The sequence below is a fragment of the Rousettus aegyptiacus genome, unplaced genomic scaffold (assembly GCF_014176215.1).
Source record: "Rousettus aegyptiacus isolate mRouAeg1 unplaced genomic scaffold, mRouAeg1.p scaffold_m13_p_4, whole genome shotgun sequence".
Classification (NCBI taxonomy): Eukaryota; Metazoa; Chordata; class Mammalia; order Chiroptera; family Pteropodidae; genus Rousettus; species Rousettus aegyptiacus.
The window spans coordinates 45524840-45542323 of NW_023416307.1; the positions used below are offsets into that span (position 1 = coordinate 45524840).

Sequence of the window (17484 nt, forward strand, 5' to 3'; positions counted from 1 at the left end):
CCTATCTCCTAGGTGGTAAAATCTGCTTATGTGAATATTGGAGTCATTCTGTCAGGATGAGGAAAGCCAGCTGGAGGACAAAGTTGTCATTCTGAGTAGGGTAAAACACAAAGAATTGTGAGACAGAACCAGAACCCTATTAAATAAATAAATAAATAAATAAATAAATAAATAAAGCTTGAAATTACATCTTTCCACTATATCTTTTCACTTTGCAAGCCAACCAAACACTTTTGTTGTTTTAACTAGTTTGATTTGGCTTTTCTGTTACTTGCTACCAAAAATTATCCCTGTGTATCCATAGACAGAAATCGTAACTCTAACTCTTAACAAGCATCTTAGCTTGTATTGTTAGAGCACAAAGAGTAGTTTTATGAAACATCCTGATTCTAGATCCTAAGCACCTGGTCACAATTTTTGACAATCCAATTAGCTCCCCTTTTCCTTTCTCTGGATTATATTGTTTTTGAGCCTCGCCTCTTAACAGATGAATACCCTTCAACATAACACTGTTGTTCATGTCATTTAGGCTGTCTCTACTGAGTAGCAAATTCTGTTATCATATGCCATTCTCTAATTTAGATCCCAACTCCAGGCAGTAAATGCCTTTGAGGGGCCAGTCCTGAAGTCAGGTAAGTTCTTCTGGCTCATTTTACCTATGTCTTTGCCTTTTGCTCTGATAATTGCCACTAATATCCCAGTTTCAGCATATCTTTTAACTGATTCATAAAGCTATTATGGGGTTCAGATGAAGTTGTATATAGGTCTAATTTTATAGTACCCAATGCTCTCTCAACAAATGTAGGTTAGATGCATAAAAATGTTCTTTATTTTAGATTTAAATGTTCATAAAGTAACATGAAGAGAACATTGTCATAATTTGATTATTTCATCATTTTTATTATATGAGTATTCATTACAGAAAAATTAGAAAATCTAGATAAGTAAATGAATATCTTGATTAAAATAATAACAAAACATATCCATCAGAGGGAACTCTTGACTGTTTAAATTTTGATGTAAATTATCCTAGCCTTATTTAGTAACAAAAGCTACCTTTGTGCTTTACAAAAATTGGCTCTTGCTATTTATTACTTAGATATTTATCTTTTAAAACTTATCATGAACACCTTTCCAAGTAGACAAAAATAAATATGTTAATTTATTTATTAAATTCTATGTCAAAATAATGATTTTATTATTTATTTCTTCCTTTTTATCTTTAGGGAATACAATGACTCAGACTTATTGTAATAAACAAACTCTTATGAAAGAATGGCTTGAAAAATGACTAAACCAGCTTTGGCTTTGCTGAGACTTGTTTGTAAGAAGGAAGAACTAAATGTTATTTTCTCTTGCTCAAATAAAAGTAGGTGTGGGTAGATGAAACCTGTAAAGATTCTCTGAACTGAGTCAGAATTAGCACAAAGTTTCAAGGCAAATTTCATATCTTGAGAAAATCTGAGGTATACAGAGAACATTATCTTTCACCTTAAAGACCTGGCATTATTCTTTATAAAGAGCATGGTAGTGGTAGAGTTGGGCGGAACAGTTAATAGGTCCTCAGGAAACGTGAATTTCTAATCTAGGACTATCACTGCACTTACATGGCTTTGGGAGGGCTTCATTCCCTTTTGGAAATTTCTTACAGGTATTTTAACTCTGCTATTTTATAAGTATTTAAGATGAGCTTGAATGACATATTTTTTAAACACATGGAGAGTCAGTCATAGTCTTTCTTCTTCAGCTAATTTTATTTAACTTGAAAGTTTCTCCTTTGCCTAGAAAAAAGACCAAATAAATATGAAATTTCTTCAATTTATGCTGTATCTATAGATATCTACTTTTGAACATACTAGTTAATTTAAATGGGTTAATTTAAATTAGTAGTTTTCAAACTAATTTTAGTGAATTATTTTGGTGTCATATATCTTGGTTAACATCACTACCAAGTTAATATCAATCATTAAAACTGTTGAAAAAAGTTTAGAGCTGCTGCGATCATGAGTGTTTCCACAATTGCTAAATGTCTCATACAGGCGATCAAGTAGATATAAATAAGTTATAGAGAGTGAGGGTTTCATTTTTCTATGATAATTTCTTTTTAATATATTCTCTAATACCAGAAGTGACTTTTCTGCTGTCCTATCCATCTAAACAGGACACTTTACAGGTTCAATGCCGCTCTAGGCTTTGAAACTAAGTGTGTCCCCATTAAGAAGCAACTTTATACATCATAGGCAGAGCGAACTGAGTCAGATTCTCTGATGTTCTCAATTCGCGACTAATATCTGCTCTTGAAATTATGTTCTTGTTCCTTGGTTACTTGCTGGTTTCTGTCTTCCAATAGAAAGTAAGTTCTATGAAGGCAGCCATTTTGATCTGCTTTGTTCACTGATATAACCTGGAACAAAACCTTGAATTTGGTAGATGCACAAAAGATCATTGTTGATTTGTTAATTAATAGATAGGGCACTGCACACTTCTGTCTAATTCAAGTAGTAGTTGAAATTTTGCCCATACATCTGCCTTCAAATCTGCCAGTCTCCCTGGTTCTGAATGTTACCAGCCCCCAGACTCTTTGACACTGGATCGCACATGCCTGCTGCCCCAGATGGTTGAACATCTGCCTGGTTGAGCTGCTGCCTGTTCATAGCCACCATAATCTTTTGTTTCTATGTTTTATTGCCTGAGCTGTTTGCCCTCATATCTCAGAGGGCTTAGTCTGGTACTGAGCATCTGCTCCAGTGAGAAATGTATCTCATCTCTAGGTCCAAGGCTCTACCTCTCAGCCTTTCTTAATCTCTACTTAGCTTACAACTGGACAGAACTTACTCCATTTGAAGCCTGGTAATGATAGATCTTTCATTTGAACAGCATCCAAAAAATTTTTTTCAACCCCCCAAAATTGAAAAGCTTTGCAAAAAGAAGCAAGACTTACTGTCAGCCAAAGGGCTCATCAGCAGATGCTTTCAGGATGGACACCAATTCCTTCATGTCCCTGAAACTTGAACAAGTTACTAACATTCTCTGAAACTGTTTCCTGAAAAGGAATGAGGAATTAAAGAGCCAGAATTTGTGAAAGTGCATAATATTGCCCTTGGCACATAACAGTTATATGAAAATTAGCTTTCCTCCATTCTGTTCCTTAAAGAGAAACATAAAAACTGGAATTTGGCCAAGGCCTGGCTTAGGTATCAAGGTCTTAATATAGGTGGCTTGTGTTTGATTTACTTGCCTGGGCCTGCTTCTTTCACCTCCATCCTGCTCGCTCCTACTTCTTGATCATTGGCATTAGCCTTTGACCACTTACTTCAGGCATTTATGCCGGGATCTCAGTCCTTACTGCACATGCTGATATCTGCCTAAATCTCAAAATGCAGCCCCTTTGTTTGTTCCTCCTTTCAATCCTTGACATAACTAGCTTACCTCTTGCTGTCTTTCAGTGTCCTTTGATGGATGTAGAATTTAGGAAATCCGGCTTAAAATAAGACTCTTAAGAAGCTGAGAACTCCCTTCCCTTCCTCACAATGCTTTAAACTGAGACTACAAACAGTGAAATATTTTTTTCCTAAAATAATGAAATACATCTGAGTTGGGGCTGAAACCTGGGTATTCTAGAGTCTTACTCCATTAATTCATTCATCTTCCTTCTTGTTCTTCATCCATAATCTGAGCCTGTTAGCTAGCAAATCCTTACTTCAAACCTATGACAATGGAAACATTTTATGAATGATTTCATAAAGCGTACAGGCTAAGAACATGTTATACATTTAGGAGTGACTCATTCGTGAAAAAAAAAAAAAAAGTATTCCCTGATTCCTAATCTGCTTGACAGGCTTACATAGAGAAATTTTGACTTAATTCTGTTTTTGGCATAAAAGGTTTAAGAGAGACTCTTCTTTTCTGAAACTCTTAAGTGTGAGGAGTGGATGTGCCTAAAATATAGTTGTAATACATGATATTTAACTAACTTATATTGCCCTAAATAATGTTATTGTGCTCAACATAGATTGTGAGCCCCTACAGAACAGACTCTTAGTCACCTTTGATTACCCAATATCTAGTACAGTGCTCAGACAACATTTTTCTTTATGAATAAATTCTTCACAACTAGTCTATGGTGTAGAAGATATATGACTGGATCTTCAGAACCAATCAATGACAAAGAAAATATAAAACAGTATGGAATGCACTCATACTTTGAAAAATAAGACAGATATAGTATTACTTAGGTCGTCTGATAAGGGATCTGAGATATCCTTATACATGTCCCTTGCAATTAAAAAAAAAAAGCACTTACTTTACTCATTAGGAGACTCCTGACTCTCCATTTTCTTTCTTTTTTGTAAGAAAAATAAATTTCTCAGAGGCTGTCTCAGACGCTTATCTTTTTTTACAGGTGATAAAAACAAGAGTAGGGATTTCAGGCAACAGCATTTGAGCTTCTTAGGTTATAGCTCATGTAATCATTAAACTCAGACACAGAAGTATTCTAGAGAGATCAAAAAGCCAGTAAAAAAGCTCTAGATACCAAGAATCTAGACTAGTCAACCTTGTGAAAGATGGGGCTATCAATCACTAGAAGCAACAAGGGGTCTCGCTTTTCCTTCCAAAACTGAAAATAGCTTTTTTTTTCTCCCCCTACTCCAGAGGTTTCCCTGAGGCAGACTCAGAAGCTTTTATTGTGTACAGGGCCAAAATTATAAGTTCCATGAATTGCTTTGAGCTCAGAAAAAAAGTTCATAGCTTATGAAGAATACCATCTAAAGGAGTGGTAAGATGACTGTTTACTTCCCTCTCCTCCTGCCCTTTCTAACACCCTGAAACACTTCGTTCTTTATCACTCTACAGGACTGGACTTGCTGCTAATTATGGATTTGGAAAGCGGCCCTCTCGTGGTTGAAACTAATACATGCGGCAGGTGAAGTTCAGCATGTAAGATTCGTGAGTTCTCTCTCACAACAAGACACCAAGTAAGTGATCTAGCTAGATGCAGGGGCATCATTTATTAGACTTAATTTTTCAGTTGACACTTGTTTATTTTAAAAAATAAGGAAATACCAGTTTTTAAACAGGAAAATAATCTTTTTGTTGTTTAAAAAAAGTCTGAAGTTTACAATTCCAAAAAGGAGATTTTTTAAATTTTTATATATAACTGCAAGCTAAATTTTAAGCAAAGAGTAATTGAGTCTGCCATTGTTTTTGACATCTTCAAATTAAAGGTAGCAAAATAGAGAACAGTTAATTAAGTTTAAATAGCATTAGATTTACAGGCCTTTGGATTTACATTTATCCTATATTTCTTTATAAAAAGATGCATGCATATGCTTACAAAACTTTTAAAGATCCCTATGTATTATTGTTCAGTATTATCTTTCTATTTCTTTTTCCTATACCTACCTAATGCTTGTCATTTTTATTTGTTTAGAAGTGATTAAACTCCAGTCAGTGAGATGTACTTTATGATAAATGATAAACGTCCTTATCTTTTCCTTTTCACATATAATTTCTCAAGGTCAAATAGTGTTTGCTTAATAACTTACTGATAGCATTTTTGTTAATGTTAACTGACCAAGGGGATTTAGGCTGTTTTATTTTGTTTTGCAGACTTGGAATTTGATTTTGCTTTAACCCCCGGGCTCTTTGGAATGTCAGGGTTATGAGTGTAGCCTCATTATAGACCCGAGTTGAATCGAACCAGAGAAAGCCATTGGCCATTATGGAAACTAAGGTGAAAAGAGACCTACATGATGAAAGTAAGAGGAGTTTAGTTAAAGTCGAGTTATTTAAAAATTTCTTCCCAAAGAGGATGGCAGAGGGTTTAAAGAACAGAGTATACTGGTACTACTTGAAATTGTAGACATAAATTAAACCAGACTTTCTTTCATCCATTTATCCATTTAATCATTTATCAATTTATTCAGCATTTGAAGTCAATTCCAGTTCACTCCCTTTGAGAGTCCTCCCTCTACCCAACAAGGTTTTTATGAATGCATCCAAAATGAGTGCCTTATAACTTTTTATTTTTAGAAGATTCAGCTTCTCCAACTCAGCTATTACCTTCCTCTGGTCACTTTCCTTCTCTAATCTTTGTCTAGTTCCTCACTCTTGCTTGACTTACTTGTTTGTTTGTTTTATGTTTGTCTGTTTGCTCATTTTTAACCTTTTTGTTATCCCTGATTAGTTATCTAGCTCGAAATTTATTTCTCTGTTGGTCCAGTATCTAGATTTTAGATTTTCACATCTGGAACAATAATTCCAGTAACCATCACCTTCATTTTACCAAAGGTCACAACCATTCTCATGTACTGCTTTTACTAATGAGTTCTATGGGAATAGCTTGAAACTGAAGAAACATTGTGGTTGGATATTTAATGTATAATTTGCAAAGTAATCCACATCACTGCCTTCAGATAAATTTTGCTGGAATCATCAATTATAGATTTATTTATTATTAAGAATCTTGTCTCCTTATACTGAATATGTCCTACTCTAAAGTTCTGAAACTTCATTTCCTGCTGAAAAAAAATGTTTGCTTGGGAATTAAAAGCCTTTACTTATGAGATCAACTCGAGATTACTGGGTGTATTTCTGTGGAATGCTATGTGTCGTGCAGTCATAACAATTTTATTCTAGGAACCTAAGTGATATGAAAGCTTAGAAAATTAAAGACATACAAAATTTGGGTTTACTTAAACAAGTATGGAGGAGTTAAGTTTATTACTGAGAGAATCGCGAAATTAAAAAGAGTCTCTAATTTCAGGAGCTCAGAACTCAGTGGGAGCACTGCACAAATACATAAATATATACATAAATAATACTGTAAAGTGTTACAAGAAAAAAATAAACAAAAACATGTGTCATAGTAACATGAAGCAAGGAGAGATTAACTATATCCAAGAAGATATGAAGGTTATTGGAAAATAAAGAAGTAAATACATATGCTCTTATTGTAAGCAGAGGAAACAATTTGAGCAAAGAAGCTGATAAGTTGCTAACTTCATTTATTTATTTATTCAGTCAACCTTCATTGCTGATCTAATGCTGGCTGGCATTAGAAAAATAGAAGGTGGGTGTCTGCCAAAAAAGAGTATCCAACCCAGTTGGAGGAGAGACGCAATTATAATTTGATGACTGAGATAACAGGGGACAGTAAACTTAGAGGGTTTATCTAAGGCAGTGATTTCCCAGAATCTCCTGGAGATCTTTTAAGAAATTATGATGCTTGGAAATCACAATTTTTGTGGGTATTTGCTTTTTCATAACAATTCCCCAGCTGATTTTGATGATCAAACAAGTTTTAGAATAAATCGGCTATGGGTAATAAAGCTTGAGTTTAGAAGGAGGTAGAGGAGTCAGTAACAAGTTGAGGAGAGGGAAAGAGCAGGAATCTTCCAGGTAAAGGAAAGAGCTTTTTCCAGATGATAGAGAGAGTTATTGGTACAAAAGACCTTCATGCATGTTAGAAGTCCTAACAGGTGAATCTAGATACACGAAGAAGGGTTAGACTGGGAAAGATCTTGCATACCATGCTAAATACTTTGTATTTTATCCTGATAGCGATGGGAATCTTTAGAAGAGTAATGGAAAGCAATATGCTATAGGAGGCGTTGTTGCTAATGCATTTGATCCTCAAATAATTTTTTAAACTGATATTTAAATTTTGTGGTTGGAACATTTCACTGAAATGAAGGGGATCAAATGATTAGATTTTTTTTTTTTTGTCATAATATTTTTTTCTCTTAGACTCCATTTTGGACTTTAGTTTGATCTCTATAAATCAGTTTAGCTTGGTGAGACTTAGCTGATCTCTGGTTAAAAACAAACAAACAAACAAACAACGTTTTGATCCTCTGTTTAAGTTCCCCTTAGATATGCATATAACTAATAAATTATAGTTACTAGTTTGCATTCTATGTGTGTCACTAATAATCACGATAAGCTTTGACATCTCTGTGGGTTATAATTAGTAATCTTTGATAGCAAAGTGAATTCTTAAGCACTTGATATAAACAAGATGTGTGTGCAATATTGTGGGTGACAGAGGATGAGAAGGTGGCTTCCATGCCCTTTTGAGTCTTACAGGCAGTGTGGAAAATGGAAAGTGGAGGAGGTTTGGATCATATCTGCCTCATTAACAGTTGCGTTACCTTGGTTAAGATACTTCTCCAAAGTCTCAGTTTATTCATCTGTAAAATGAGACAGCTGGGCACGATTGTCTCCAAGGCGGTCTTTCAGTTTTAGACAGGAATTTCTAGTGATCTAGTAGGAAAAGGTGTGGAGTTAATACCAGGAAGAAGTCTATGCTGTCAAGTGGTATTAGGACCACGTTCTCTGGACTCAGTCACACCCAAGATCCTGGCTGCATTTTTGCTAGTTGTGAAATCTGGGAAAAGTTAAAATATCACCCTAATCATTTGTGTTCTCATCCATAAAAGGTATATTTATAATAGTAATTGCCTCCTATGATTGTTGGAAGAATGAAAAGAGATAATATTTGAAAAGCAATTAGCTCAGTTCGTGGCATGTAAGAAGCCCTAAAAATTTTAATAATAATATATCTATTAAGAGCCTAAATATTTATTATTATTATTATTATTATTATTACAAGCAAAGAGTTAATATTAATTCAAAGGAGAGATTACAAACAAATGGGGGCCGTACACATAAAAAAAATAACATGTGGCAAGTTCCTTAAAGATGGAAGAGGATCTCAACAGATATGCTTAGGAGATGAGGGAAAAGGCAAGAGTAAGAGGAGAGATCTTTCTGAAGGAGGGTAGAACTGCACAATGCTTTCTCATAGGTATAAAATAGGATACAGAGTGCAAAAGAGCCTTCCACCTTTCATGAGTGATGTCATTCAGTTTCACTGCCTCTCTGAGGACAGATTGGTTGAAATTATCTCAGTGATAGATTCAAATGAGTAACGTGACTGGCTTCACAGTTTCAGCAGAGCTTTCCTACTACCTAGGATAATAATCTAGCTATCATGAGTGCCAGGCTCTGATTCTATCCTATTTAATGGCGATGAGGATCTTCCATCTGAGTCCTGCTTTAGGATCTTTAGAAATCATGATTTTGGATAGGTAACAGGTAGAGTGGAAGCCTGTCTCTGAATGTTTGCCAGGTTTGAATATAGCTTGCTCTCCTCAGAAGCACTTCTATTTCCCTGACTCTTCTACATTAGATTTCTTAGTTTCTACTGGATGCTACCTATCCACAATGACTAAATTTACTGGACTATTGGTAAAGCTATATTATCATCATATAATACATGATAAGAAAATCTAAAGTGTACCTTGGACTGAAGTCAAGTATATAGAATTCCAGCCCAGTATTTTCTATCAAAATGCCCTCCCTTTTAAATGTAAACTATATTCCAAATAAACTATACTATTACTGGGTCCCTTAGAAGGACCTGTTTAGAATGCTCATAGAAAATTTTTATCTTTATCTGACAGAGAGACAGCAAATATTTATTAAGAGCCTAAATATCATTGAATATCCTTCCTCCACTAGAATATTTTGTTCTTTGATGAACTTCTAGTGCTGAGCACGATGGCTGTCACATAGAATTCATTCATTAATTTATTCATTTACTCAGAATATGTTTATTGAAACCCAGCATTCAATAAGCTAGCTACATAATCCCTGTTTCCATGGGGCTTAATATCTGAAGCAAATAACCTCAGCATGTGAGTTTCTACAATTATGCAATCACTGTACCTGGTATTATTGAGCATTTAAAGCACAAGCAAAGAAAAAGAAAAAGAAAGAAGAAAACGATTCCTGATCCAAAGTTGCTTATAGGATGTTTAACGCAAATTTATTCCTCAATAATGTGATACATATTCACACCCCTTTGACTTTGCTCAAGATGTTGCCCTTGTCAGAAACATTCTGTTGCTTTCTTTTGTAATTACTGAATTCTTATCATTTAAGAACCAAATTAACCATCATCTCTTCCATGAAGCCTTTTGCAGTTATTGCCTAGAGCTATTAATTATTCCATCATTTATGCTTCTAAAATATTTTTCAGCAACATATATTTCTACAAAAGATCTTTTCTATCTATCTATCTATCTATCTATCTATCTATCTATCTATCTATCTACCTACCTATCATCAATCATCTATCTATCTATGCAAACTTGATTATGGAGTCAGGCAAGCCAAGTCCAGAGATCCAAAGATCTGAGAATCAGGAGAGCCAATGGTATAGACTCTATCTGAAGACTGGCAGTCTCCAGACCAAAGAAGAGCAACTGTTTCAGTTTGAGTCTGAAGGGAGGAGAAAGGTTTATGTTCCAGTTTGAAGGCAATTTGTTGGGAAGAATTCCTTCTTACTCAGGGATGTTCAGCCTTGTTGTTCTATTCAGGACTTCAATGGATTGGATGAGACCCACCCACACTAGAGAGAACAATCTGCTTTGCTTAGTCTACTGATTTAAATATTAATCTCACCCAAAAACACCCTCACAGAAACACCTGGGGTAAAATATGACCAACCATCTATGTACCCTGTGGCTCACTCAAGTTCATACATAGAGTTAAACATCACCAGATATATAGAGAAAATATTAGAAAAAAAATTACATCCAGCATTATTAATAAGAGGCTTTCTGAAAAAAGAACACCCTGAAGAATACACAGGTTTGGAATAAGAGGCTTTGAGATTTCAGTGGGGGTCATTCCTGATAACGAAGCAGCATGAGCTAAGTCAGAAAAGGACAAAGTCTCTTTGGTCCCTGGGATGGTCGCCTACATGGAGAAAAGCATAAGATATGGAGGAGTGGCAAAATGACCTCACCATGCCTCTTCTGCAATCTTTTCAATTTCTGTTCTCTTCTCAGTCTCTCCTGCTTTTCTGGCTCAAGGCTGACCATAAAATGCTAGATGTATAAGGTATAGAAAAATTATGAAGATTAAAAAAAATAGGCTGACGGATTTGTTTCTAAATTAGTAGAATGTAAGTCACATGCCAAGAAACCAGAGAAATAATCAAGGCCTAGAGTTGCTTCTCCTTGATAGGCAGAAGGAAACAGTTCTTTCCAATTAACAAATACAAGGTAGAGCCCCAGAGACCAGTACTGAGTAGGATGAAATGAAGTTATTTAGGCTGTCCAGGAAGGTGAGTATAAGCTGTGTCCTAGGGAGCACCAAAGGTAAAATCTAGGGGCTCCAGTCAATTTTCAAGACCGAGGAGTCAGTACTGTGATTTAAATGACAGAAAAATCCAAAAATTCTAGAAAGCCATTGGAAAATAGTAGAATGGGGTGATGTGGATCAAAGGGCAAGAAAAAGAATGAAGAGATAAGACCCAAGGTCATTTCTGAATTAATTGACTAGGATTCATTTATATTTGCTTCCCCACACCTGGTTGGTAGGAGATCATTTTGGTTTAAAGGCTAAGGATTAACGCAATTAGGTATTAACTTTGCAGGTAGCAGTAAAAAGGGATGCTACTTTGTTTGTCTAATATTTGATCACTCTTGCTATCTTGTCTAAAATCTTCAGCGGCCCTCAATGAATAGGAAGTTAATCCATGCTCCTCAACCTGGAATGGAAGATCTTTCACAATGTGACCATTATATTCCAATCCAGCTTAACTTTTCTCTACTGTCCTAAACATACTAAAGTAGAGACACAGCAGAGCACTCACTGTTTCTTTATCTTTCACTTTGTCCTCCTGCCTTTAGGTCCGTGATAACATTACTTCATCTCTGATGTCATTTAGCACCAATGTACTGAATAAAACTGAAAGTTAGTCATCTACCATCTTAGGTAGAGACTTTCTTTGTGCATTTGTCATTCCAAACAAGGTGAGTTAGGAATACATCAATTAAGCCAACTGGATTGTAAAGGTGGACATCAGAGCCATGATAAAGACAACGTAACAGTTTATAAGAGCTTCTCCTATAATTTCCTGGAAATTTCAGTTTCCTCTTGCTCAACAGGGATTAAGCGTACACTGAACATTCACCATTGATATAGTCTCAAGAGTTGAAACTGACTCCGTAAGTGAATACTTAAATACGGGGAGAGAAAATGAGAAGAAGAAAATATAAAATAGTGAGAAAAAATTAGTAATGGACAATTGACGGTGCTCGAGTTGAATGAAAAAAATTTAACTTGTGAAATAAAGCCAGATTCTGATGAATTCATTTAATACCAATTTAATAATGAGAATAAGGATATATGTGGAAGAGTACAGGCCATTCAAGAGAAAAGTTTCATGTTAAGATGGCCTGATGGATTATCTGTTAACGCCAAGAGAGTAAAATGGTAACCTTTGACACCAGGTTTATTCCATTATGGTTTACCCAAAATACTTTTTATGTTTATCGTACTGTAACATGGTACTGTATTATCAAGAACATCTTGTTTTTCCAGGTGAAATATATTACAGAATGATTAATGTCATGTGCAATTGCTACTGAATTTGAGGTATGATTTTTGATGAATGATTCACCAAGTCATCTTTGAAGTTTGGCTTAAGTAAGACTCAAATTCTAGGTAAGATAAGATATAAAGTAAGAGTATAAATCTTCCAGAGCCCCAGGATCACCAAAACATTCTCCAAATTCTTCCTCTGTTTGAGCATCTGCAATGTCAAGAAATCCACCAGATCAGACCACTTCCCTTTCAGTCATTTCTAATTGCTGGAAAGTTCTTTAATCAAGTATAATTTTGTTTTTCTGTGCATTTAAAATATTTTATGAAGCCTCCTAGAAAGAGCATCATCCCTTTCCTATATGGCAATCCTCTTATTATTTAAAACCCACTGCCATATTTATTGTCTCCTTTATTTAGACTTAAAATACCCTCTTCACCCCAACTTCCTACTATGAGATGATTGCCAACCTCTTCATTAACTTCACTTACTGAAATCTTCTCCTCTACATGCGATTCGGTTTATCTTAAATAGATGTGCTCAAGAGTAAACACAACAAATCCGGGTGTGTGGCCAAGATGAACACTAGAGTTCCGGTCTAACACCACATACCCGTGGGTAATAGGTTTCTCAACAGAAATCATTTTAGTCTCAGTTTTAACTGAGGTCACTAGACAATAGATATCACACTTAAAAATAAGATGAGAAACTCCAGGCAGGAGTTGCAAAAGAGGTGCTTTAGAACTAATTTTTCGACTCTTATTAGAACAGCCAGATTGCCCTGTACTTCCTCTCCATGCCCACCAAAAAGGAAAAAAAACAAAACAAAACAAGCAAACAAACAAAAAACCAAGGTTAATTCCAAGAAAAGAGATAAATTCCAGGAAATATTTTGGGAGAGAGCTATTGGTATATATTGAGTCCCACTTCCCTGTTACCATAGAGGGGGTTGAGAATTCTTGTAACTCACTTTACGCCTAGGGAAAGGAGTTTCAGCTCATCTATTCCGAAAGCCTAGTATTTGTTCCCTGGATCTGGAGAGACGTGATGGGCTACTGTATGTTTCAGACCTCAGAAATCAAAAGGGCAGAGACTGTGGCAGGTACATTGTTTAGAGGCCTGCATGATCCTGTATAACAGGCTCAGCCAATATACAGGAGTAGAGATATTTATACCACTGGAACGAGGCTGCTTTTTATTGTTATTGTCATTCCTTGAAATGACTGAAAGAATTCATATAAACTAAGAATGACAAAAATGCCATGAGACTTACCCTAAAATTTATCCAAGAGGCAAGGAAAGAATTGGCTCAAACCAAATGGATTCTAAAGGACCATAGGAGACAAAAATAAAATTGCTTTATGATTGTATCTCTTGTTTATTCTGTGTTCAATTTATTAAGTTGTTTTATATATATCATACACACACGTATATACGTATGGATACACATACATATATATATATGTACATACATATGTATATTTATATGACGCGTATGTCGAAAAGCAAGGTCATAATATAAAAATCATACTATAATTTTTTTACCTTCCAGGCACTGTATCAAGACTTTACAAATGTTATTTTTTCACAGCCATCTTAGACAGAGTTTATAATTCTCATTTAATTGAGCAAGCTATTAAGTAGCTTGCCTAAGAGCTCATATATATTAAGTGGCTTAGCCTCAACTCGGGTCTGCCTGACTCTGAGGTCCAAGCTTTTAAGCACTGATTTATTTTGCCATTAATTATAGTCAGCATGGCCTTGGCAACAGCAATTGATTTTACTGTGTAGTTTTTTTCCAATGGGCACTGGACAATTAAAAAGGAATGAGAAAGTTATTCATAAGATGTGATATACATCAGCTATTCTTTCTAAAGACTAGTATTATTATAATGAATATAGAAGGAACAGTTTGAGACAGTAACAGAAACAAGACTTAACAGAAAACAACTTACTATTTTTCTCGATTGGAAATGCAGAGCTGCTTCCACCTGAAGGCAGGTTGTACAGTTGTACTAGCTGTACAATTATCCCCTTTTACAGACCAACATCTAGGATGCTAGGCTAAGGGTGTTACTCACTTCATCACCAGGTGGCCCTAAAGCTTCAACCAGGAGTAGTGCAAATACTGGGCGAGAGGGAACACAGTGCATGTGAATTGACCAAAATGTGTTAGGGACTGTGAAGAACAAAGAGCTTTGGAGCCGTAAAGATGATTGAGCCACTTTCACCAGCCTTATATTTGTCATGGGGGACCCTCGATGGTTCAGAAAGAGCAAATCCAACATCACTTTCTCTTCTATAAAATGTGGGGTTGTGAGGATGAAATTAAATTCAACATATATTTATTGAGAGCTTACTGTATGCCAGGCAGAATTTTAAGCACCTGAGATGCATTGAACAAAGCTGTCTTCATGGAACTTAAATGAAATAATGCATTTATGATAATTTGTAAACACTGCTGAGATACATTCATAGTGATAATTGTCCTTTGTGTTTATTCTAAATTGGAACTCTTCACTGCACATCATGAGCCTAGCTCTATTCCACTCACTGTTGCTTCTCAAGGACAGGGACCGAGTTTCCCATCTTCCGTAATTTTTCTGGGACCCTAGGACTTAGCATAACACTGGAGTTAGAGTAGGCTGTTCATAAGTATGTGCCAAATGGATGGAACTAAACTAGGATAGTTGATAAAGCAAAATATTGGCGTCTAGAGCATGGGCAGAAAGTAAAAATGATTTATTCTGCATCTGCACCCTCAATCCTCACAGCTCCCTGCACAGTTATTTCTTCCTTAGGAATGTCCTCATGTCTCATCTGTGAAGTCCTGCCTATACTGGCAGTTGACATGGCTCTCCTCTTTTGGCTCTCCAATTATATTATGGCCTCACCAGAAATTAATATTTAAGCATGATCATCTTATGTTATTCTCTAAAAGTAGTTAACTTTGATTCAGAAACAGTTCTATAATCCCATGAATGGTCCCCTGACCCTCAGTTCCCAGTAAAATTTGGAAATGAAATAAATCAGATACCATCTATATCTGTCTTGTGAAAAATCTCTGATTTCCAGAGATATATGTGTGCACGTGTATGTTTGCATATAGGATGCATGCATGTGCTCAATGTTTTTTCCTTTAATCCTCTCCATTAAGTTCTGATATTTGGATTTGGTAACTGCTATTGATTGGTACTAGTTAGAGAAGAGTTGCTACCAAAGATGTAGTTATATCCCCCTTCCTGCAGCTTTGTCGTATATGACTCTGAAAAGTAATATGCTGGTTTTAATGCAGATTTTTCTTTTCTTCTTAGTTTCTCAAAGCATGGCCATCTGCCTCAGAATCAGAATTATATACAAGGTATACATAAATGTGAATTCCTGACCATTTAGTTTTAACTCTTTTGAACTCTCAATTTCCTGAATCAAAATCTCTGAAGGTTGAGCTCCCAGCTGCACTCATAATAAATGGCTTTGGAGATTCCAGTGTGCACTCAAGTTTAAGAAGCACTGCCCTGGGGTGCACTGTTAGCAGGAAAAGTACATTGTGAAAGGTCCGTGGGTGGAAAGCCAGCAGCTAAGCCCAGGACTTTTCCTGTAATGGGCATATGCTTTTAGAATTAGTTTCCTCTTCCAGGGCAATAGAGCATGAGCATTTTAGATTTTAGAGCACAGGAAAAGATTTACTTGTGAGTCACCAAAACAGTACGTGTGCATTGTCTCTGCCTTATACCATAGGGAATTCCACTGTTTGTGAGCACTTTTAAAAATATACATTATTTTTCCTAATTGTTAAGTAAAATAAGTAAAATAAAAATAAGCAAAATTAAAAGCATCTGTAATGTACCTCACAAACCACTAATATCTACTGTTAATGTATATAGGCTCATGTATGGTTTAACTGAGTTTATATTCCAAACTTGGTTTTATAACCAGATTTTACATTTACTTCACATTTAAATTTACATTTTATATATTTGAATCCAAATTAATTTAAATGAGAAAATAAGTTTTAGTCACAAAAGTTATTTTAATATATTCCTGAAGGATGTTGTATTGACACTGATTTTAGTCTTTTATCTTAAATACTCTGACCAAATAATTGAGCTATTAGTAAAATAACCTAATAGCTGATTCTTCTCAGAGTAATGACCTATTTCTAATCCTTTTCCCTGCTCCTCTTTCTCTCTCTCACTTCTCTCTCTCTCTCTCTCTCTCTCTCTCTCTCTCTCTCTCTCTCTCTCTCTCTCTCTCTCTCTCTCTCCCTCTCTCTCTCTCTTACCTTTCTCATTCTCTCTTGTATTAAGAACCATGTAAAATATTATTATTACTTAAAATTTGCATTTTACTATACGGAAGTCTATCTGCTCATGATAAAATGGGAGTATGTATACTTTTAAAGGCATTTTTAAAGACTACTAGTTATAGAATATTTATATCCATAAAGCCACCCATTCAGGTATAGGTAGGTAAATCTACAGTTGCCCCTGTTATGTCAAAGAAAAAAAAAAAAACCTTAAAATATTTTTCCTAACATAGTGTTCGTTTTGTTTTGTTTTGTTTTGTTTTGTTTTGTTTCAGGCATATTATCAAACACTGATCCACAGGAGAAAAGTAATCATATAGGGAATTCTTGGTCATATTAATAGTTACCACTTAGTTATTTTTTGTCAGGCACTATTCTAAATGATTTACAGGCACAATCATCTTACGAAGAAGGTATTAATACCCTCATGTTACAGAAATCGCAGCCCAAGAGTCCTCAGCCTTTAAGCGTCAGAGCAAGGATTTCCACCCAGAGCATTAAAATGCGCATGCGCACTCTTTCTGGCTCCATGATGTGAACAGGTTAGTCTGGGGCCCAGGTGCTAGAAACTCTTCATGGGGCTGTTCTGTCCAACACTTTGGAATGCAAACTCCCTTGAGCAAGCACTTGTTTGGCATAGTTTCACTAGTGGCCTGTCTAAGGTAGTCAGCGAATATTAAAATAGTCCTAATAATAAAATGGCAGTCAACCGTGTAGCCTCCTTATAGAGGGGGAGGAGAATAGCTCACTTTCCCTGGAGGGCCTGAGAAAGATCAGT

General features: G+C 35.6%; 1 protein-coding gene across 13 annotated transcripts in view; it reads left to right on the top strand.

Moving 5' to 3' along the window:
- Positions 1–17484, top strand: part of CLDN16 (claudin 16) — an 82208-nt gene that overhangs the window by 43457 nt on the left and 21267 nt on the right. For 3 of the 13 annotated variants that reach the window (XM_036219057.1, XM_036219046.1, XM_036219053.1), the window contains 5 exons: positions 4855–4976; positions 5611–5759; positions 12400–12522; positions 15715–15761; positions 16982–17248. The gene's annotated coding sequence lies outside the window, so the exon portion shown is untranslated. The remainder of the gene's footprint in view (positions 1–4854; positions 4977–5610; positions 5760–12399; positions 12523–15714; positions 15762–16981; positions 17249–17484) is intronic. The other 10 variants (XM_036219047.1, XM_036219048.1, XM_036219049.1 and 7 more) reach the window with 10 other exon arrangements.